The sequence below is a fragment of the Schistocerca americana genome, chromosome 1, assembly GCF_021461395.2.
Source record: "Schistocerca americana isolate TAMUIC-IGC-003095 chromosome 1, iqSchAmer2.1, whole genome shotgun sequence".
Lineage (NCBI taxonomy): Eukaryota > Metazoa > Arthropoda > Insecta > Orthoptera > Acrididae > Schistocerca > Schistocerca americana.
In genome coordinates, this window is record NC_060119.1 from 205,477,355 (window position 1) to 205,500,983 (window position 23,629).

The window sequence follows — 23,629 nt, forward strand, 5'->3', positions numbered from 1 at the left end:
CTAGACCGGCAAGGGAACTTGCTGTTCCAACAGGACAATGCACGTCCGCATGTATCCCGTGCCACCCAACGTGCTCTAGAAGGTGTAAGTCAACTACCCTGGCCAGCAAGATCTCCGGATCTGTCACCCATTGAGCATGTTTGGGACTGGATGAAGCGTCGTCTCACGCGGTCTGCACGTCCAGCACGAACGCTGGTCCAACTGAGGCGCCAGGTGGAAATGGCATGGCAAGCCGTTCCACAGGACTACATCCAGCATCTCTACGATCGTCTCCATGGGAGAATAGCAGCCTGCATTGCTGCGAAAGGTGGATATACACTGTACTAGTGCCGACATTGTGCATGCTCTGTTGCCTGTGTCTATGTGCCTGTGGTTCTGTCAGTGTGATCATGTGATGTATCTGACCCCAGGAATGTGTCAATAAAGTTTCCCCTTCCTGGGACAATGAATTCACGGTGTTCTTATTTCAATTTCCAGGAGTGTAAAACAATGGAGGCATTAAGAATGATATTGATTAGTTTAACACTTTTGAAGCCTTATTTGATATTACAAGAAACTGAAGGGCTAGTGAAATAGGAGAGGACTGAAATGAAAGTGACGATAGCTGCTAGGAAAGAAGAGAATTGCAATAGAAAACCCTGTAGGCAAGGGGAGGGAAATGTCGTTGGGGAGGGAGGGCTGATGAGAGTCAGCTGCAAGAAGAGAGAGCTACTGTGATAGAAGTTGGGCCATTATTTTGAAGTTGGAAAGTATTTTAATATTTTGAGGAAAATCGTTCCAAAATCGGGCTCCTGATACAGAAAATGATTTGGAGAACATGGCAGTATTGTAATGCAACGATACAGAGAAATCTTACATGTTTAATATGAATCCTTGCCAATACTGACATGACACGCTGCCCACTGAAGTATATTGTAAAATTAAATATTCCGTAGGAGATATTGTTCAAAGTAATAAAAGTGAATTAGCGTTCAAACAAGTATCGTGTAGAGGGTTATTATTAATTCCTTACAGTTCAGAGAATATAAATAATTACCTGAAATCACGGTCATTAATGAGAGTTTCACTATAAACTCAGAAATAATATCATATAATCGAATTTGACCTTATTTGCAAAGACAGTTACAAGAGACAAGAAACTAAAGGTCATATTAATTATGGCGAATAAAGAACTTGCTGCCTTATCCATTTATTCCAAAGATTAATTTTTATTCTGATTATATTAAATAGAATTAAATTCCTAATTAGCCATATACCACCAGATAGGACAAGAGAAAGTAATATCGCTTACTTTGCAAGAAAGAAAATGATTTTTCTATCATGTAGTACAGTGATATTTACGCACGCCGGCCGAAGTGGCCGCGCGGTTCTGACGCTGCAGTCTGGAACTGCGAGACCGCTACGGTCGCAGGTTCGAATCCTGCCTCGGGCATGGATGTGTGTGATGTCCTTAGGTTAGTTAGGTTTAACTAGATCTAAGTTCTAGGGGACTAATGACCTCAGCAGTTGAGTCCCGTAGTGCTCAGAGCCATTTGAACCATTTTTATTTACGCACATGAGTCGAGCCTGAGGACAAAATACATATAATCCAGTATGATTTGCTGATTAGGCAATAGTGTTTGTCGATATTAGCAAAATATAAGTTACTTAGAAATGCTTTTATGATGGATCCTTCCTTGGCAAGGATGTGTTTATTTTAACGTGAAAAAAAGAGTGCGTACTACAAGAGTGAAGAACGTTGCTAACAAATAATTTTGTTGCGACACAGAATTCTAGTTGGCCCATCAACTCTAACGAACTGCACGGGACGTGTTTTCAGATTGCCACGAGAGAAATCCTTCTACTCTGAAACACTTTGTTGCTAGGCATACGAGGTGGGCTTCAACTACTTCTGGAAGTAGCTCCGTGTGTAGGCAGTGGTTATCAGTCAGAGTCGTTGCCAGCAGATACGCAGCCCAATTCGATTTGGCCGGCAACTTCACGCTAGTGACGCCCACATGACAGGAAATGTTGTTATCTCACACATGGCAGAAGTCCTTGTTGCCAGCACACCACCCATACACCGCCTGATAATTAAATTCAAAAACACATCGAAATCAACGCTTGCCTGCCGCTGTTCTATCTGTTCCAGCGCAATACGTAGCACTCAGAAAGCCCCCTCTGATGATGATTAATATAATGAACGTATCCGTTCGGTGAATTTCTGCAAAGCATTTTACGGGAATGTTTTTGGTAAAGTTATGAAAGGGGGGGGGAGACACTTGTAGTTAACTAATTAATATCAGTTTGAAACAGCATGGCTCTGAGGACTAGTACGTACTGTAATCAGTACTGTATTTTACATCTTGTGCTTGTATAAGAGTTTTTTTGCCTGCTGTTATCTGAAGAGTAACAATGATATTTTTTAAAAAATCATGATGTGATGACAAAACTGTTTCTAGTTAATTTAAATTGTTGTAAATGAAGTCTAAGGTACATCATCAGTCTGCATCCACAAAGGATATTGCCCACAAAGAAATAGAAGTTTCGTAGATTCGAAATTAGTTTCTCGTATACATAGTAAAGTAAAAGGAATCAGACCAGGAGAAGAAATTAGTAGAGGGAAATATATTCACAAATGTACCGTTGAAGTTGACATGCCAGGCTATTCATTTGAGTGGGTAGTTATTGTCTCTTACAAATGCGTCACATGAAAAAGAAATAAAAAAACAAGTAGAACACGCAGAAGAGGAGCTGGAAACGAAATGAAACTTCGCGGGTTGAGAGAGTCTGTGACATTGAGCGATTACAACATCGAGTCAAATTTACAAAGAACTGGGCACAACAAGCCCACTTATAACAATGACGTTGCAAAATGGCTCTGAGCATTGTGGGACTTAACTTCTGAGGTCCCCTAGAACTGAGGTCCCCTAGAACTTAGAACTACTTAAACCTAACTAACCTAAGGACATCACACACATCCATGCTCGAGGCTGGATTCGAACCTGCGACTGTAGTGGTCGCGCGGCTCCAAATGTAGCGCCTAGAACCGCTCGGCCACCGCGGCCGGCAATGACGTTGCGCCTCCTCTGGTCTGGATACAAGCACTTATTCGGTTGCAAGGGGTGTCGTAAAGTCTTTCGATCCTCTGCTGAAACAAGCTGGCCCAAAAATGTTATAACTGGCCATTGATATCTTTGAAACAGGCACTGACGGAGTTGATGTCCATACTGGTCCCAAATATGTTCTGTAGGGTACATATCAGAGGATCTTGCTGGCCACGGGTGTACCTTAACATCATGTCGACTAGTGGCAGTCAACCTGGTCCCTATCGCCCACTAGTGGGTGTTCAAGCTTTATTGGTAGGCGGTAGGGCTTTTAAATACATTTTCATTAGGTTTTCATAAAATTTTGGCAAAGTATTTTTAAGTAATTATTTTTATATGCTTTAGCTTCGTGTGGGCGGTAAGTGAAAAAGGTTGACTACTCCCGACATAGACAGTTCGTAGAGAAATGTGCCACGTGTGGCGAGCATTTTCCTTTTTAAAAATGGCTCCATTGCCGGATGATAGACAACATATGACGATACAGGATATCTGTGACTTACCGTTGTGCCGTTAGAGTTCCCTCAGTCACTACTAGCTTTAGTGTGAAGTCAGACCTGATGGTTCCCCAAACCAAGACGGCAGTGGTAACAACGCTGTGCTTAATCAAAACGATGGAGGAATGGGGTATCTTCCCAGGTCGTCACCGTGCTCACCGACGATGGCCATCCCTGGTAGTAAATGGAAATAAGCGTTTGGCGTCATTGGGTGGGAGGCCCCTTGCGGGGCACGTCCGGCGGCCTTGGTGCGGGTCTTATTACATTCGACGTCACATTGGGCGACCTGCGTGCCGGATGGGGATGAAATGATGATGAGGACAGCACCACACCCAGTCCCTGAGCGGATAAAATCCCCGACCCAGCTGGGAATCGAACCAGGGCCCGTAGGATGGCAATCCGTCATGCTGACCACTCAACCATCGGGGCGGACTTCCATGGTAGTGGAGAACCACGATTCATCACTGAATACACTGGGACCAAACCTGAGCAGTGCACACTTCCTGGTCACGGAGCCACCCCAAACACAGCCGTTTGTGTTGTGGTACTAACAGCAGCCTATGCGTCGGACTGTAATTCCCTAGTCCAGCTGCTATTAGTCTCCGAGCAATGATGTGGGATGATACTAGTAGTAGAGCAAGGTTCATATTACGCCACTCTGCATTGTTGCCAAATTTATTCAAGATGGCAGCGCTGACATCATTCAATATGGCGGCATGTAGACCTGCAACAGCGCATGACGTCATCCAAGATGGCGGCTTTTGGCGGGAAAATAGGGCAATTGTGCTATGTCCACTAACCCAACCCCCAGAAAAAATGGAGGCAAATTTGAATTTTGGCGGGAAAATAGGTCAATTGGACTACGTCCACTATCCTAACCCTCCAGAAAAAATTGGCTCCAAAACCAAATTCCAACAAGAAAATGCCTCCAAAACCTTACTTTTCTTTATTATTATTCATTATCATTCATTATAATTTATTATTATTATTATTATTCATTATCATTCATTATCATTTATTATCATATATTATTATTTATTATTATTATTATTATTATTATTATTATTATTATTTATTATTATTGGCCTACCTTCACTAGAAAATTCGTGCATAATTCAAATTCCAGCACGGTAATGGCTGCAAAACCATACTTCTCTTTATTATTATTGATTATTATTCATTATCATTCATCATTTATTACTATTTATTATTATACTTGGTCTACAACCACTAGAAGATTGTGACAAATTCAAATTCCAATGTCTCGAAAACTCTACATCTATTTATTATTATTTATTCTTATTTATTCAGTATGTCCGATTTTCGCGGCTGGAAAGAGATTTGCGTTACATCCATAACAAAAATCTATCATAAGTTCAAATCCCAACCCCATAATCCATCACACGTACGATATAGGCCACATCCTACGAAATTTCGCGCTCACTTATCTTTCTTCAATGCTAACCTATTAAAATCGCTTCCAATAATAAAATGCATTAAATGGAAATGGATATGTCTTTCTCCAACTTAAATTGCAGAGATCAGATGGGCAAAGATCTGGAAATGGGATCAGCCGAACGGTGTGTAGGGTGTGACTAAAGACAAGTTGGAATTTTACTGTAGCATGCAGGTTCGGGAAATGTGACTCGTTTCACACTGGGTGCAACCCTCTTGAATAACGGTAATTGCGTAATCAAGTGACGTGATGACAGAGCGCTCTGGTGGTTGTGATAGGAGCTAAACACGGTTGAACTTGGATGCAGTTTTGTTAGGTAAACGAGTTGTATGACGTTCCGCCAAAATTCAAACTAACCACCAAAATCAGACATCTTGAATGACGCCCTCTGCTGGTGGCGATGTGTACTAACCCAGCTGCACTCCAGACCTCGTGGCAAACACACGCGCAAGATATAATAAATGATAAATGATCATAAATGATAATGAATGTTAATAAATGATAATAGATAATAATAAATAACTGGAGCAGCTGTCTGAATGCAGACACCTGTTGGCATGTAGCGATCTGTAAGAGTTAACTTTGCTGTCCTCTAGACGACCGAATAGCGATGTAATAGTATGTGTGGGGCGGCTTTGATGATCAAGTCAGAATTGGAGAAGATGATTGATTTGGGTTGGAGTGCTATTAGATGGGATGTAGATTGTTCAGTTGACTACATCTGCACATTTGCTTCCTTTATTTAGCTGAGTGAAGATCGATTGTGGTGTGTTGGATACACAATTGTCTGTTCTCTAGACCTGGGACAGACCTTAGTGGACGTGTAAATTATAGCCAAGATCTCGAATATGTTACGTGACTGGGAACGGTATTCGAGAGTGGAAATATCATTTTTTGTATGTTTGTTTGTAGTTAGTCAGTGGTTTACAGCATGCTGCACATAGATAAAGTTCGGCATTTGTAGAAATTTAATTTGAAGTCAATATCTTGGGAATTATAATGAACTAGTGATCGGTAGGGTGTAGCCTAGTGCATGATATTGAGAAGTACAGCTAAAATTGTATAATACAGGGTGATTCAAAAAGAATACCACAACTTTAAAAATGTGTATTTAATGAAAGAAACATAATATAACCTTCTGTTATACATCATTACAAAGAGTATTTAAAAAGGTTTTTTTTTCACTCAAAAACATGTTCAGAGATGTTCAATATGGCCCCCTCCAGACACTCGAGCAATATCAACCCGATACTCCAACTCGTTCCACACTCTCTGTAGCATATCAGGCGTAACAGTTTGGATAGCTGCTGTTATTTCTCGTTTCAAATCATCAATGGTGGCTGGGAGAGGTGGCCAAAACACCATATCCTTAACATACCCCCATAAGAAAAAATCGCAGGGGGTAAGATCAGGGCTTCTTGGAGGCCAGTGATGAAGTGCTCTGTCACGGGCTGCCTGGCGGCCGATCCACCGCCTCGGGTAGTTGACGTTCAGGTAGTTACGGACAGATAAGTGCCAATGTGGACTCTCCATACAGTTGATTGTGGAATTTGCAGCTCTCTGCTAGCTCTGCGAGTCGATTTTCCTGGGCTGCGAACAAATGCTTGCTGGATGCGTGCTACATTTTCATCACTCGTTCTCGGCCGTCCAGAACTTTTCCTTTTGCACAAACACCCATTCTCTGTAAACTGTTTATACCAACGTTTAATACACCACCTATCAGGAGGTTTAACACCATACTTCGTTCGAAATGCACGCTGAACAACTGTCGTCGATTCACTAATGCCGTACTCAATAACACAAAAAGCTTTCTGTTGAGCGGTCACCATCTTAGCATCAACTGACGCTGACGCCTAGTCAACAGCGCCTCAAGCGAACAAATGTACAACTTTATAGCTCCCTTAATTCGCCGACAGATAGTGCTTAGCTCTGCCTTTTGTCGTTGCAGAGTTTTAAATTCCTATAGTTGTGTTATTCTTTTTGAATCACCCTGTATTATGGAGAAAGTACATGTGTTCTTGCAGTCTATGAGTCTGAGGATATTTGTAGAAAAGTGAACAGACAAGGAAGGAGAGACAGTAAGGTGTTTGTGATGGGGGGAGGGGGGGGGGACGACGATACCGAATTTGTAAAAAGAGTTCTGAGGGTGACTTAGGTCCGCTGATGTAAGAGGGAAGATTAGCTCTGAGTGTTGGGTCTGTAGAGAGAAAGAGCAGGTTGATGGTGCTTTCCTAGGATTGGAGAGCATTGCGGTACATAGACGCTGTAGGAGTAGGATATTTTTTTCGCATGCTGTAGAGATATACTGGATGAGTGCACTGTTTTGTGTCAAATAAGTATATAATGTATCGTAAAGTTTATGTGGTTTACAATGTGTAGCATTTGTATATATTGCATTGTAAAGTTACTATTGTTTATGTTATGTGATGAGTAGAGACGATGACTATGTGCGTCGTATCGCGAGGGAGGTATAGATTGAGGGGACTGTGGGTGAAATTTAGCGATCTCTGTAAAATAACAACAGGAAGCGCCAGAAAGAAAAGAAAAAGCTGGATAGTACTTCGATACGGGAGTGATCACTAGTTCAGCGGTTAAATTAGATAAGAGAAAATAAGAATTCTTGATTGACTGTGTGGTGGGATATAGGAGGGGTCATCTGCATATCTTGAGAGCATGAGGGCTGAAACGTTATGTGGGGCGATGGGACGAGGCGTTAAGTTAATAAAGAGGCTATGTTATGGGGTGAATTTCCATGTACGCAGAAGATGAGACATGTAGAAAGAGAGCCTTACCTATTTGTAGTAGACTACACAATTTCCAAGAGGTTGACTGTTTTTTTAGTGAGCAGGCTAGTGGTAACTGTTTTCGAGGCTGCATTAATCGTGTGTGTCAACGAGCTATGGGCTATTCTGACAATAGACGTGAATGCACGTCCACACCTGAGACGGCGGCGGTATACATGAGAAGAACAATGCACCTTTCACATGTGTCAGAGGACAGTGCCCTTTCTGATCGTCTGTCACGAGTGCGTGGAAGCTGAAATTGGCTGGAGGCTCTGGAACCCCCCTCCCGCCGACCGCACGCGCGCACGCCCTGCCTTTGAGCGTAATCTATGGCGCATAGGTGATATGAATTTCTCGGGTGTTAGGCGCGAATGCGACTGTGAGGAGGTCATGTTCGGGGGAGGCCGAGCAGAGACTTTTGGTCGGTTTGGCAGCTGGGGGCAGGGTATTGGGCGAGGGTGTTTGGGCACTTCTGTTGCACTATTTTGCGAGCATGTCTGTGCACTGTGCTGTGCGTTTTTCGAGAGTTTAAGAGTACAGAGCTCGTCTGCGGATATTGTGTACTGCATTACTTAAGAGCACCTTGCTGTTGTGTGGTGAAGTTAGGAGTTGTTTACGTGTTTGTGGGCTGTGTCACATGACCACAGGCAGATCAGTGCTGGTGTTTTGTGGCTGTGTGACAAATATACTCCATGCCTAAATAAAAGGGCTCGAAATAAATAGAGTGCAGTCCTTCCTTACTTCCCCGAGCAGCACAGCGTCGTCTGATTGGTTTTTGCGCAATTTTAAAACAGAGGATCTTGGTTTATGTCAAGAAAAGGATGAAAGAGTAGTGTGGTGGTGGGACTGAGACCTAGTGGAGAACACGCTGTCTGCCAACATCATGGACAGCTGTGTTTGGATAATGATCTGATGTCAGGGGGGTGTCATGTGTCCATGGTTCTGTGTACTAAGTGAGCTGGGCCGTGGACTGAGTGGTGAATACAGAGGGTGGTGGTGCTGTCTATCTCTAGTTGTTTAAATAAAGACAGGTGTATGATTTTGAAAAGTTGACGATCAGCGAGCTGGGTATTCTAAATGGATTATTATTTAGAGAAATTAAGAGTTTTTCGGTTCTATGGGCGTGAATGTTTTGAATTATTTAGGGGTGCTTCACATGTCTGTGGGCTGTACAGTGACTTTTTTGACGGTTTACAATTAGCAAGTGTGTGTGTAGAGCCTTATACATGAGTTATGTAGGAGTAGTTAACAGGTCTGTATGCTGGGGGGGCATGTCAGAGCGCAATTTTCTTAGGTTGGTAGCGAAAGCGCAAGTGACCTTTGTTTACTAACAGAATTCAAATTCGGCGAGGGTTCCTAGGAGGAGGTGGGGGTCTGGTCCTCAAAAAGTAGTTGAAAATAGGTAGTTGAACACCTTTGCATACGTATATGAAATTGTAAATTGAATTGTTTAATATGATTAAAATTGAAATGGAATTAAGTACTTAGATAATTCATAGGTTAGATGCGCGATGTGGGTGCTAGCGTATTTAGAGAAGACGATGTTCGTCGCGTGTCTGGAGGGGGCGATCGAGGGTGTGTGATGTAAGCGGTCGGACGTCCACGCTGCGGAGGGGCAGCGCGTGTCCGATTATAACGCACGCGCGAGAGAGAGTCAATTAACTTAGCGAGGGGTCTCGTGGTGATCAAATGTGGTCTTTTACAGTCATGGCGGATTCAACTCTCGAGCAAACTTTGGCGCCAAAAGTGTAGCACGGCGTTCCGGGTCGCACAAAGACACGTGGTGGATGGCGAACAGTCGGCGTCGGCCGGTTTGAACGTGTCCAGGAAAACAACTTTCGCGCCAAAAGTGTGGCAGGGCGTTCTTTGCCCACCGCGTGCTGAGCCGAACGGCTGACCGTTGTGTGATTCCTCTCCCAGGCAAACAATTTTGGCGGGAAAGGTGCGGAGGCGACGAATACACTGTTGTGACGTCAAACTCTGCAAGTTCCAGCATATCCAGCGAAAAAATGTTTACGACGTGGGAGCAATCGCTGGTCCAGCGGCTAGCGCGGGCCGGCCCCAGCGCGCCAACAGTCCAGCACGTGAGCAGCCATCTCACGTGACCACCATCGGCAATGGCCTGCACGCTGGCCGGCGGGGCCAGGGGGTGGCGATGATTTGAACTAATTCAGTTGGAGCACGGACGTCGTGGCGACTTCACTGGGTGTTGCTGTGATCTCGAAGATGTGTACTGATTATGTTGGAGAACAAGTAATGGCCGTACTGCTTGGAATAAAGACTTCAGTCCCTTTCCCCCTGCAAAATCAAAGGACGTGACTTAGTTTACTATAAGTGTATTTTATTATTTGACGCGATTTTAATAGGTTAGCAGTGAAAAAAGGCAAGTGAGCGCGAAAGTTCGTAGGTTGTGGACTATTTCGTACGTATGATCGATTATGGTGTTGGGATTTTAACTTGTGATAGAATTTTGTTATGGATGTAACGCAAATGACTTTCTCGCCGCGAAAATCGGACATATTGAATAAATAGTCATAAATTATAATAACTAATAAAAAATAGAAGTACAGTTTTTGAGACATTATCGTGTTGGAATTTGAATTTGACGCAAGTTTCTAGTGGATGTAGACCAATAATAATAATAAATGATGAATGTTAATGAGTAATATTCAACAATAATAAAGGGAAGTATGGTTTTGCAGCCATTATTGGCTGGAATTTGAATTTGGCACGAATTCTCTAGTGGAGGTAGGCCGATAATAATAATAAATAATAATAATAATAATAATAATACTAAATCATAATAAATGATAATAAATGATAATGAATGATGATGAATAATAATAAAGAAAAGCAAGGTTTTGCAGGCATCATCTCGTTGGAATTTGAATTTGGCGCCAATTTTTTCTGGAGAGTTAGGTTAGTGGATGTAGCCCAATCGACGTATTTTCCCGTCAAAATTCAAAATTCCCGCCAATTTTTTCTGGGGGTTAGGTTAGGGAACATAGCACAATTGGCCTATTTTCCCGCCAAAAGCCGCCATCTTGGATGACGGCACGCGCTGTTGCCAAGTCTAGATACCGCCACCTTGGATGATGTCAGCGCCGCCATCTTGAATAAATTTGGTAACAATGCAGAGTGGCGTGATACAAACCTTTCTCTACTACTGGTACTGCTAGTTGTAGTCAGCCCATTACTAGTTCTCGGATGGCACATGAGGCATTGAAGGGCTCACCATGTGATTGGTACACAAGCCTCCATTGTGGTGAGCAGACGTGGTCGATTGGGAGCCTGACGGCGAATGTGCCTGCCCTCACGTTCCCATACTAGTGCTACATCGGACCACTGTCACATCAGAATGCTCCACAGATATGGATATTGATTGATTTGAAAAGCTGGCAAACAGAGATCCACAATAACGCCCATTTCAAACACTGCTAGGTGTTAATAACGCTGCCTTACACGAGTAGCCTACATGGGTTCTCCGAGTCCTTCACAGCGATCTCTCAACTTACAACGCGACGTAGACACAGCAGCTGGACGAACTTCCTAAGCTCGGCCTGGAGCAAGCTAAGTACAACACCTGATGGGATCGGGATTGGTGACCTGACGGATTTGGAGGTGTCCTAAGATTGGAGGCGCTCCAATGGTGGCTGATGGCGGATGGTGAACCCGAAGAAATGCGAACATCGCTTCGGTCTCTGGGGAGCGAAGCGCGTCTGGAGACAGGTCGCGCGGTGGAGACTGCTGCTGACTTGACCGGGGCTCCCTTGTCAACTAGCACCTGACTGAGGCCACAAAAGTGTGTCCCCAGTCAGAGGGCGTGAAGACGGGGTGGCTGTTGATTAGCATTTGACCCTTCCTCGATATTAGAGAGCGCATACTCATATGATGCCGGACAGGATCGTAGAGCTCATGAGGAGAAGATGGTTTAGGCCTGTCGAGAGGTAAGGCCCATCACGAAGCGACGCGGCGACCATCTGTATCACAGGCAGCACGCTGCCCTCATCTGGCAGCGGCAGGCATGCTTGCTAGGTGGCCTCCGACACCGCCTCGACGAGAGAGGGCGTCTGCGCTGTCCACGTCAGTTATATACCATAATAGGTATGGTTTACAGCACTAAACACGAGCAACACTAATGTACTCTAGCGGACGTTCTATCTGTCACAGATAATTGCAACTTCAGTCATTTACATACCCGCCATTGGTGTGTATGTATGCGGAAGTTACATTTCTAACATTCTGCCTTGTAGGAATCATGTCTTGCTAATTACGTCCTTTTCTTTCTTGATACTTCTCGCGTTGCAACTTGTGGGTCGTTGCATCTCGTCCTTGCTGGAGTTTTTTACAATGGTTCTTACGAAGTGTTTTACTTATAATCCTCTAACATATGTCTAGTACCTACATTGTTTTATGCCTTCTTAAAAAGCTTTACAAATTTCGGCGCCCTTTTCATGTTACAATTCTAAGATATTTTGAGTCTTAACTTCTACAAAAATGCTCAAATTCGTTTTTTTATTTTTTGTGTAGTGTTGTGGTGTATAGCATTTTAGTATTTCATGCTGTTAGACTATCTACGTTTTATCCCTTCACCTTAATCTATGGTACTATTGGTGTTATTTTTGTTTTTGTTTTTATTGAAACTACTTTCTTTTTCCCACCTTCCTCTTTCTTCATTCTTCTTTCTCCTGACGGTCTTATCTGCAACATAATCTTGAAATATTGTGCTGATTATATACCAGTAATAAAATTAATCTTCAAACTTGTACTGAAAGTGCTTAATACTGCCAGTCTTAGGTAAAAATATCTCTGCTTTATCTCGTAAAATACCCTCTAATTCTCTTTTACTGTGTTCCGAAATACCTTGAACTTCTTGCAATTTTTCGTCGATTTCTTTATGGACTTCTAACATGAGTTGAGGCGATTCCCCCTTTTGTGCATACCATTCTAATTCTTCATCCTCTTTATCTCACGACATTCTTAATTGTTTGTTCATAACTGGTATTTCTTCTAATTTTAGCTTTTGCTCAAAGAGAAGTGTGACATTCCCGAATGTTACGCTATCTTTCCCCATATCTATTATCGCTCGTCTCTCATTTAAAAAATCTGCACCTATAATCAAATCTACAGTTAGTTTATGTATAATCACGAAGTTGACTTCGATCTTTTGACCTTGACACGAAAGAGTTAACCTTGTTTGTCTCGTAACTTCCGCAGCATTGTTTCTAATAGGACCTCTTACTTTAATCTTACGTGTTTTCAGAACTGGCAATTCCTCATTGGCATTACACTGCATGAATAAATTTACGAGATCGCAGTCAGTTCACTTCCGCTATCAATTACAATATTGACTGGGATATGCTTTACCATGGCCTTCACAATTGGTTGAATTTGAAAGGGTTGGTTCTGCTCTTCTTCTTCTTGCATCAACGAATCCTCCACTGACTCATACATGAGTCTTTTCAGGAATTTCCCTTGTGAATTCGAACTTTCTGTAGGATAAGCTTCGACTGCTACTTCTCTCTCTTTTATTTCCCCTTCTCTATTTCTTCCTTCATTTACGCTTTCTTCAACACCCTCTACTTGTTCCTCATCCTCGTCTATCTTCTCCTTCTTCGTCGCTACTTCCACATAATCGCATCTAAATGCTCTAATTATCGCTTCATAACTTCCTTCATTATATACGTTGGGTTGTGTGCCCACTCGTAACTTATTTTCAACTTCTGTCGACTGCGCATTATCCTCATTGAATTCGCTTTCCCTGGTTTCCATCTCAAATAGCTCTGCAATACTCATTACTTCGTCCTTTCCTCCTACATTCGTTGTGCATGCCTCTGGTAATTCATCTTCCTCGTCAGTATTCTCCCAATTAATTTCGTCCCAACACGATATTGTTATTTTCTTGTCTTCGTTTTCATCTGGTCCCTGCGGATTTGTTTCTTCCTTCTTCTCTTCTCGTGATAAGATTTTTACTTCTCTGTTCAAGGTGCTGCAATTGTCCTGGGTCGGTGCGTCATTGTCTTTGGCATGGGCGCTTAGGTGTCAATTCGAACGTTTATCGGGGTTTGGTGGTCTTACCTCCACCTCTTCTGTCTGTATTCTGTTTTCTTGTTCAGGTTGTTGATAGTGGTTTCTTTGTTGATAATTTGTCGGTCTATTGGTTCTCCAGTACCCGTTCCGGTTGTCGTTATTCCCTCTGTAATAGTTGTTGCCGTTCCTGGGTGAATTATAGTTGTTGCCATATTCTCTTCTAAATCCATAACCGGTTCTTTGTTGAAATCTATTGTCGTTTCTTGGTGTGAAGTTATCACATGGTTCGTAATTATTGTTTCTTCGTACTGTGTCTTGTGAATTCCACTGCTTTTTGCTTTCGTTTTCACATGCGCTTCGTCTTTTTCTTGCGTCATCTTCCGAAAATATGAACTCTAGTTCCCTTAGAATACCTTTAACTGCTTCGACGTCATTGCCTCCGCGACCTACTAATGATTGCTGGTATTTCAATGATAGCTTCATCGCGGATAATTTAACCAATTCTCCGTCACTGTATGGTACATCTAAGCATTGATTTTCCTTTGCCATTAATTCGAAAAATTTCACGGGACATTTCTCTCCTGAATTTTCAAAATATGGGTTCTGTAATAGTTCGTACTTCACTCTGTTCTGTGCTTCGCTGGACCAATATCGTGAGAGAAACTTCTCTCTGAAATCTTCGTACGATCGGCATGTCGCTGCAACATTCTGCATGGTTTCTGCGACTGTTCCTGACATGTGTGCACATATAAAGTCTAATTTGTGTGCTAGCGTCCAGTGTTCTGGTAATCCTACTCGGAATTGATCAATGAAAGTTCGTGGATGTAATGAGTTTCCTTCTCGAAAGTGCTGTAATTTTCTGACTGTGAGGAAATGATCGTTGTCGTACTTCGTCATAGTTCCATATGAAATTCGCGATTCTTCGCCACTTTTGTTTCTGATCATTTCTCCCGTCGTTCTTTCCGGTTGTGGTAGATCCATTGGATATTGTCCACTGTAACTTTCGCCTACCCTTGCGTAGTATCGTTGGAGTGGTACGCAATAATTTTCTTCCATCGGTTGTGAACGTGTAGCTGAATGCATTGCACTGTACTCTTCGCGACCTGGCTTTCCATTGTCACGTATGTTACTTTCCGCCTGTGATTGGAATCGCAAATGCATGATATCTTCGTTGATTGCTTGTTTTTACTGTGCTGTTACAGATACGGATGTGGTTGCAGACTCTGTGCTTGTTCGATCCTGTTCACTACGCTCTTCAATGGTTTGCAACAACTCTGTTCACAATTTCTGAAATTGTCACTTCGTTTGCGCTTCTATTTTGACTATGCGGTTATCATATTTCTTCAGCGCTGCTTTTGTGATACGTTTGTGTAAAACACTGTTTTCAACAATTTCACGCGCTGTACCTGCTGCTTGTCTAGTAATTACGTTTATCTGTTTCTCTAGTTTCTTGACTTCTCCCTGGGTGTTGTTACGTAATGTTTTGATCTCGTCGTGAATGTCATTACGCAATGTTTGTACGTCCTCTTGTACCTTGTCAATGTCTGTTCTCAATTGATTGTGACCTGTTATTAAGTTTCCCATCACTTCTCGAGATTCTTTGGCCTCGTCTTCAATATGACTTAGGTGTAACTGAATTTTTTTGTTTTGTTCTTTAATCTCACGCATTTGTCTCGTGGTTTCTGCATTCTGAATTTGAATTTGGTTCGCTATGTCTTTATTTTGCCTTGTCATGGTTTCCGTAATTTGTTGTAATAATTCTGCCAGATTGGTGGGTCCTATTGCGTTTTCTTCCGACGTCCTACGCTCTGTGTTTTCGCCCAAGTGTTGGTTCGCAACCGATTGCATTGAACTGTGCTGTGACACGTTTCTGGTCGCATTCCTTGTACTCTGTGGTGAGGGAACTCTGATTACTTGTACTATGGGTTCTACGTATTCAAGACGCAAGTTAGAATCCTCATCGACTGTCTCTCTACTTTCCTGCTCCTCTGTCGTATGCTGACCTAGGTTTTCTGTGCCTTGGCGTACATTATCCTCGTTATGGTGCGTTATATGTCCTATTTCTCGCGATACTGCATCGTCTGTTGTACTGTCCTCTATTCTCTGTCCATTTTCATGCTGGGTCTCTACCTCAATTCGGTCAAGGTCTCGATTTGCCATTGCTAACCTTTCCGAATCCCTTATTTTCCGTTTTAAAAGCAATTCACGCGCCCTACTTCGAGTCAACATGCGCTCATACGATCTCACGCGTTTCATAAACTTTTTTGCACACACAACTTGACAATCAATTCACTTACTTGTTGGGTCAGAGCCAAGTTGTCAACGATGTATCTGCCACCTGTGCGCTTGCATTGGAGAGAATACTTAATTCTAACAATATTAAAATTCATAACTTAATTATGCTGTTGTCTCTGCTGGAATGAATCTATTGAATACTTTATTACTATCTATCGCTGCAGCTACTGTTTTCGACTATGTATAACATTAAGAAAAAATTTTTTACTACGAAAATTTTTCAACAGGATATTTTTCTGACCTAATTAGGCATGTGGTCGCCCTTCAATCATGGTATTTTCCCATCCTGGCAGGGTCGCCATTCTCTAACATTCTGCGTGGCGTCTGTTTGTTCTATATTGTGTCTCCATACCACTTTCGCGCAACGACGCTCTGAGCGTGTTTTTTAGGGAATTGACTAGTTTGAACCTGGGACCTGTTGCTGGTAAGGAGACGTCAGACCACACATGACATGTAGAATTCAGAACAGTTCAGTGAGACTAGCGATGATATAACCAAATACTTAATGATTTCAGCGTCAGCTCCACTGCACTCCCTGTACAGGAATCTTAATACTAACTAAATTTAGTGGAAGGGGTTCAAGGTTTTCCTATTTTTAGTTAGCTGGTAAAATAACGTCGAAAAAGCAGTTAAGTTTACCATTGGAAATTTTATTCTACTCACAAAACATCGTTTATAAATTGCACTATTGATAAAAGGAAATGTTTTAATACAGGATGGTAAAAACCAACTGCGTTCAACAAAAATGTGAACGAATATTCCATGAATGGGTTTCCAAGTTCTACAATGGATCGAAGGATGACCTATGCCATATCACATCTATAATCTAGGTTTAAATTAAGTTTCACAACAGAGAAAACTATCAAAATGGTCTACAGTGACCCTCAATTATCTTTAATTACTTATCTAACTTGTCGTAAATTACAGTGGCTGATGTGGCTTCTCAATAACTATATAACAGAAAAATCATCGCGTTTCAGATTTTTAATTCAAGTGGCAAATGTGAACACCATGAGCTTTAATTGACGATCGACACTAGTATTACGCAAAAAGGGGGTGTAACAGATGAGACTTCTGCAGTTCTGAGTGAAGCTTTATGCGCTGTTATACGGCATCACGTGCGTTCATTACCTTGTCGGTGTTCGTCAGGGGGCGGCGGGCAGCACAGCTCCGCTCACCTCGCCGTCTCGGAAGCAACCCTCCCCTAACCTCTCCTTACTACAATTCACCGAAGTTGGTTTAAAAGAAAACTATCTGGCTGTGTTTCCATCTGACCAATCAGGGTCTCAATGTTAACCTTAAGCTCCGCCTACAAAAATTCTATCCATCCAATGAGAAACGTTATACTTTTCGTGGTGGGGCAATGTTCTTTAAAGTTTGCAACGTAACAGAGACACGAAAAAGTCTCACGCTAAAACTTGCAGCTGGTGTGGTCCTTTTAGCGTTATCGTAAGATCTATACTGTTCTTCTGGAGGGCTCTATCTTTTAACATGGGCTGGGGGGTGGTCCTGACGTAACAGAGACGCGAAAAAGTCTCACGCTAAAACTTGCGGCTGTGGTGGCCCTTTTTGTGTTATCGTAAGATCTATACTGTTCTTCTGGAGGGCTCTAGCTTTTAACATGGGCTGGGGGGTGGTCCTGACGTAACAGAGACGCGAAAAAGTCTCACGCTAAAACTTGCGGCTGTGGTGGCCCTTTTTGTGTTATCGTAAGATCTATACTGTTCTTCTGGAGGGCTCTAGCTTTTAACATGGGCTGGGGGGTGGTCCTGACGTAACAGAGAGGCGAAAAAGTCTCACTATAAGGCTCTAGCTTTTAACATGGGCTGCGGGGTGGTCCTAACGGTTAGCTGGCGACGTGGGTGTCCGTCCTTATCGTAGGACCTTCTAACTTAACACGGTTCTGCTCTCGACTTCTGTTCTCGTTTCTCCCCTCGGAACTGCGTCTGTCTCACGGTGGGAAGGAATGACATGCATTTAGGCATTCTTGTGTTAGTCTGTGGTATTCCATTTCCTCACTCGTTACTCGTATTACTTTGGTTAATTTAATGTCACGATTTATTCGGAGCTATGTGACATATTACTGGATTTGCTTATCATGTCAGGGTTTTCATGGAAGGTGTTGGATTTGCCTGACACCTTACACATTGACATCCGACAGGTACTGTCGTTAAAATATCGATACATCAATATATCGACAATACTGCAACAAACATCATCATTTGTCGGCGAGTTTTTTAACCAAGATATGATAAATGGCAATTTCGAGTGCAGATATTTTTATTTTATATTGTATGTTTTTCACAATTTTCGGTAAATATTAGAAGTTGTTATTTTGAAATTGTAGTAGAACATAATTTTACTTTTACTGTGTGAAGGAGTATTACTACTTTTTGAGCTTTCATCACGTCTAGTCTTCTCTTTGACTGTGTGAAGCTAGTATAGATGGCACAAAGAAGTCCGATAGCACAGTGGAGTATCGGTGTGAATGGAATAACAAGATATCCGGTGTGAAGAAAGAACGCAAGCGCTGCATTATAAAACAATTTTAACGCAACTAGTGCGCTATTTCTTCACATCGGTTCAAAATGGTTCAAATGGCTCTGAGCACTATGGGACTTAACTTCTGAGGTCATCAGTCTCCTAGAACTTAGAACTACTTAAACCTAACTAACCTAAAGACATCAGACACATCCATGCCCGAGGCAGGATTTGAACCTGAACGTGCGGTTCCAGACTGTAGCGCCTAGAACCGCTCATCCACTCCGGCCAGCCCTTCACATGGGCATTCTTCAAATATAGTAGCTGAAAAGATGAACAAAAATCTAAATGACAAGATCGGCCTTTGCGATGGGCGGGGTGGTTTGAGGGGAGTTGCTGACGTAATCGGCGCTCAGTACTACCAACAGAAACTGCAACGTTTAACTTCAACACGTAATTTTGTCACTACAGCTGCTAGGTAGCTGGCGTTTACAGAAATGAAAGAAAAAAACAGGGAGGCCGACATGAATTGTTCCAGACATGTGCGATGTGTGGCGAAATCGGACGACCAACCCATCGGACCCCTTTAATTGTGCCACTTACTTTCAGTTACCATTGTGAGCAAAGTGGTTATCGCCAAGCGTTAACGTGCGTCGTTTCCCTTTCAGTTCTTGCTCTAAGGTGGATAAGTATACTATTAGCTTGTTGATGTACAGATTATCTAATAACAAATCAATATTTAAATATACAGCTCTAAAATTGGCAGTACATTTACAATGTTCAGCCGATATTTTTGTTTTGTTTTTTCGGCCGGTACGTTGATGCGCTTTCCATCGATATATCGACAATTGTTCTTGATATATCAAGGTCTCGTAACGATATTCTTTTAAATGTCGATTATCGGATTCCCGATACTTATAAAAATATCGACAGTCCCACATCGAACCGTATCTTCTATGTGCGGCTATTTTGTTAGTAGATTACGTGTTGCGGATACCGTGGCTGCATGGTAGGATCATTAGTGAAACAGCTACCAAATAGTAAATTACTGTAACATTTAAGTCAGTTTATCATTCTGTGCAATTAATGTTTTCTATCATTTAACATCTAATGGCGGCAGTATGTTTGTGAAGGGTATTTCAGATCACATGTTGGGAGGTCGTGTGGAGTATGCGTTTATTCTGTTGTTTTACCTTCAGTTTAGCTCCTATTTTCAGTCGCAACTCCAAGTTTTGTTTTCTGTGCAGCACTATGCAACTCAAAAGAGGCTAAGGATGATCAATAAATCTTTTCTCTAAGTTTACTAGAAGAATCTGACAAACGTTTTGTTCAAAGCTGGTGATGGAAAAGCAATAAAATGACACAAATTTTTGATTAGTCCACTAATTCACTACTTATTAGAAAATGTATTGCAAATATTTACTTTAGTGTTTCTAAAATTACAAATTATGCAAGAAATCAATATACTGCTTGGTTTGTATCAACGCAGTGACATATAGAAAACAGGAAATTTAAATTTTCTGTATCGGCACAGCTGTTTTAAGCAGTGATCGTTTTAATGGCACCAGTTTGAAATAAAAGGTATTGTTTCACCATCGCTATTTCTCCTCTATTAAATGTCTGAGTGAAGCACACTCTGACTGACAATACACAATGGCAAGGTAACAGAGAACTGCGAAGAACTCTCAAAAATCGAGAAGAGTATAGGAGAGAGTACTGACAGAATAGAAACAGAAGATACCCACGTATAAAAGAAAACAAATTTACCGGCCAATTCAGGAAGAGCTTATAGAGGCATTTATGCTGCACAGAAAACTCAGTTCTTAGGTACATTGAACGATTCGCATTTTCTCAGCCACGGATTGGTATTTCACGGATATCGTCCAACATGGGAGAATATTTAGTTGTATATACAGACACCAAATGTACAATAAGAAATATAAGCATTATAACTTTCTATCTGTGGAGGTGAAGTCTTTTACTAGATTGCAAAGATAAATTTTGAAACAAAATACCTTAATCTATCTCCAACATGTACAATGTATGCAAGTATGCAACCGTATTAGTGCGGTTTAATCTCACAGTTCTTTTCAATGTCCTTCGCGTCCAATTTCCTTGTTATTATCTTGACAACGAGGTTTGAATTGGAAAGAATGAGCAAATAAAAACTAAATGTTGTGGTTAGGGAAAGTCCAACAAAAATATGCAACGAAGTTTTCCATGCTCTGGTGCCCATACCGTACTTTATCGCGTAATGTCCTCTTTTCTACTAAAAAAATTTTCTTGAACAACTAAGGATAGAATTATGCGAATAATAGAGTGCTGCTCGGAATTCAGAAAGGAAGGGAAACGATGTATTAGGCAGGTAAAAATTATGTTTTCGTCACTATCATCACTATTTCCAGGCTCAGGTAACACATCATCTTCTTGATTTTGATTATGCCACAAGATGTCGCCCTCGGAGCCGTCAATGGCACAAGGAATTCCAGTTTATTTTAAAAACTCTTCTTAACAATATCGACACTAATTTTCTCCCAAGCACGGATAATCCACTCGCACGTCGTCGGTATTCATGGCTTCCTTATCTTGCCTCGTTCAGTCAGGTGATGAGATCCTGCCGCCATCCATTCTGAATACAGACGTCGAAGATTTTTTCACCTTTTCCATCTGCAGCTCTCGTCCTTTCTTTCCGCATTTGCAGTTAAATTATAGGATGTGGGTTCCGCCTTTTTGCAAACACATTGTTTTTTTTCTTTTTACCCAAACGTGTTTGAGCACGTCTGTGCTATCATCAGTGGATTCTTGTTTGGTGAAAACAGTAGGAAGTGAAAATATTTTAGATTATAGCTCGTTTAAAAAAAGCGAGACCTAAAGAAAGTTTTTTTTCTGTTCGTTTTGCATCTTACCGTGTTTTTACACTATAGCAAAACGAACAAGAACTTTCTTTCGGCCTCACTTTGATAAATCAGTTATAACCTTCTTTGATTTTTTACAGTTTTCAGTAAACAGAAACCCACTGATGATGGCACACAGGTCCTAAAACACGTTTGGGCAAAAGGAAAAAAAACTGTGTTTGCAAAAAGGCGGAACCCATATCCTTTAACATAGTCAGAGATGTTTGAAATATTTGTTGACGCTGGCATCTAAAGATTGAACAATGGACGTTAGATCTCCAGGGATCAAGAGAGGATGAGACTTCATCCGTTTCATCTCTTCCTTTACAGCTTCCAAAAGCTAACCCCGGAAAATAGCTAGGACGAGAAGAGAGTTCTCTTGTAATAATGCCCCTAGTAGTCTTCCCCAGACTTTCTCCAACCAATCCATTATCAAATCTGCTGTCATCCAGCCGTTTTCCTGACCTCGTAACTCAATCCCATGTGGGGTAGTCTCCTTTGGTAATGTCTTCCTTTTAACGATGGCATACGGTGGAAGTTAATTACTGACTGCTGTAATGCACAATACCACTGTGCATCTTAGTTTCCCCGCTCCAGTCGCCTTCAGAAGGACACTTTTTGAGCCCTTTGGAGCAACGGTGGTGTAATGTGGCATATCAAAAAACACTGGAATCTGGTCAGCGTTACCAACCTTGGATAGCAAATACCGGTAGTCATATTGCTTGTATTACCTAACGATGCAACTCGGTTACTTTCCCAGTCTCGAGTTAAACGCTGGCACAAATATGTTCTCCTTCGTAGACTGAGGTTTTGCAGCCTTATAAAACCCATCACCCAACCAGTGCTTGCTTTAAAATTCTTTCTGTCAGTGTTGAGCGTGGCAGCTATCTCGCAAGCTATGTTCTCAATAATTTTGTAAGATACAGCACAACCATCACTCCCAAGCTCATTGGCATGAACAATTACACCATTACCAGTTTCGGGATATATCACTGTTTTAGGCCTACGGAAGTATTTGGAGCCTACCTTTGCAGCCACGAGTTCATCTTTTTGTCTCCGTCAGTACCTTATTGAATTAGAATCAACGGAGAAATGTCTTCCTGCAGCTTTCACTCCATTTGTGTTGGCGTAGGATAACACATTTAATTTAAATTTTGCCGTGCAGTTTGAATATTTCGATATTATGATGACTTGTAACAAACTGACCTAGCCATACGTCTACAACTTCACTTTTCAAGTTTACGGTATGTTGTACCAATGGGAACATTTTTATGGCAAGTACTGCTGTATCCATTGTTGTCCATTGCAAAGTCGTATGAAGGCTGCTCCAGTAAGAACGAATCAGGAGAGGGAATTACGCGCGATATCAATAACATAATTCTTTAATGATGAAAAATCGTATGGGAAGGGATTGTGCGAGGGGGAAGCCTATGCGATAAAATACGGTATGTATTTTCTTAGAAAGATGGATTAGGGTTTAACGTCCCGTCGATGACGAGCTCATTAGGGATGGAGCACATGTTCAGAATGGGGAAGGAATTCGGCCATGCATTTATTATTTGCCTTACGCGAATTAGGGAGACCTTGGAAAACCTGAATTTGAGTAGGTCATGTTAACCACAGTCCTCCGGAATTTAAGTATTATTGAGGTGTGGATAGTCCAGACCCGTTATAAGTAAAATATGGAAACTCTAGATCAGTAGTCATCAAACTTTCTTCCCCAACAGCTTATACTGACATTTTCGACTGGCACGTCGGACCGCATATGTATCGTATTATTGTTATTTGGTAATCTACATAAATAAATACCTTATGGGCTCCCAATAAACTGGATACAGTAAGAGCGCCGTAAATTATCCGTCGTCAATCCAAGTCCGCACCATTCGGAACGCTTAGTGTCGTTTGTTCATTGTTTCAGATTACTGCCAACCTCAGCAACCTCAGAGTTGTGACACTGCAATTACACAACGAAGTGTTGTGTTAGTATGTTATCATCGTGAGCGGACCATTAACTGATTCTTAACAGTAACTGTATTTATATTTAAAGGCATTGTGCAATATGAGATACGATCACAAACGTGTAGTAAGCGTTTTGAAAGTCATTGCGTTG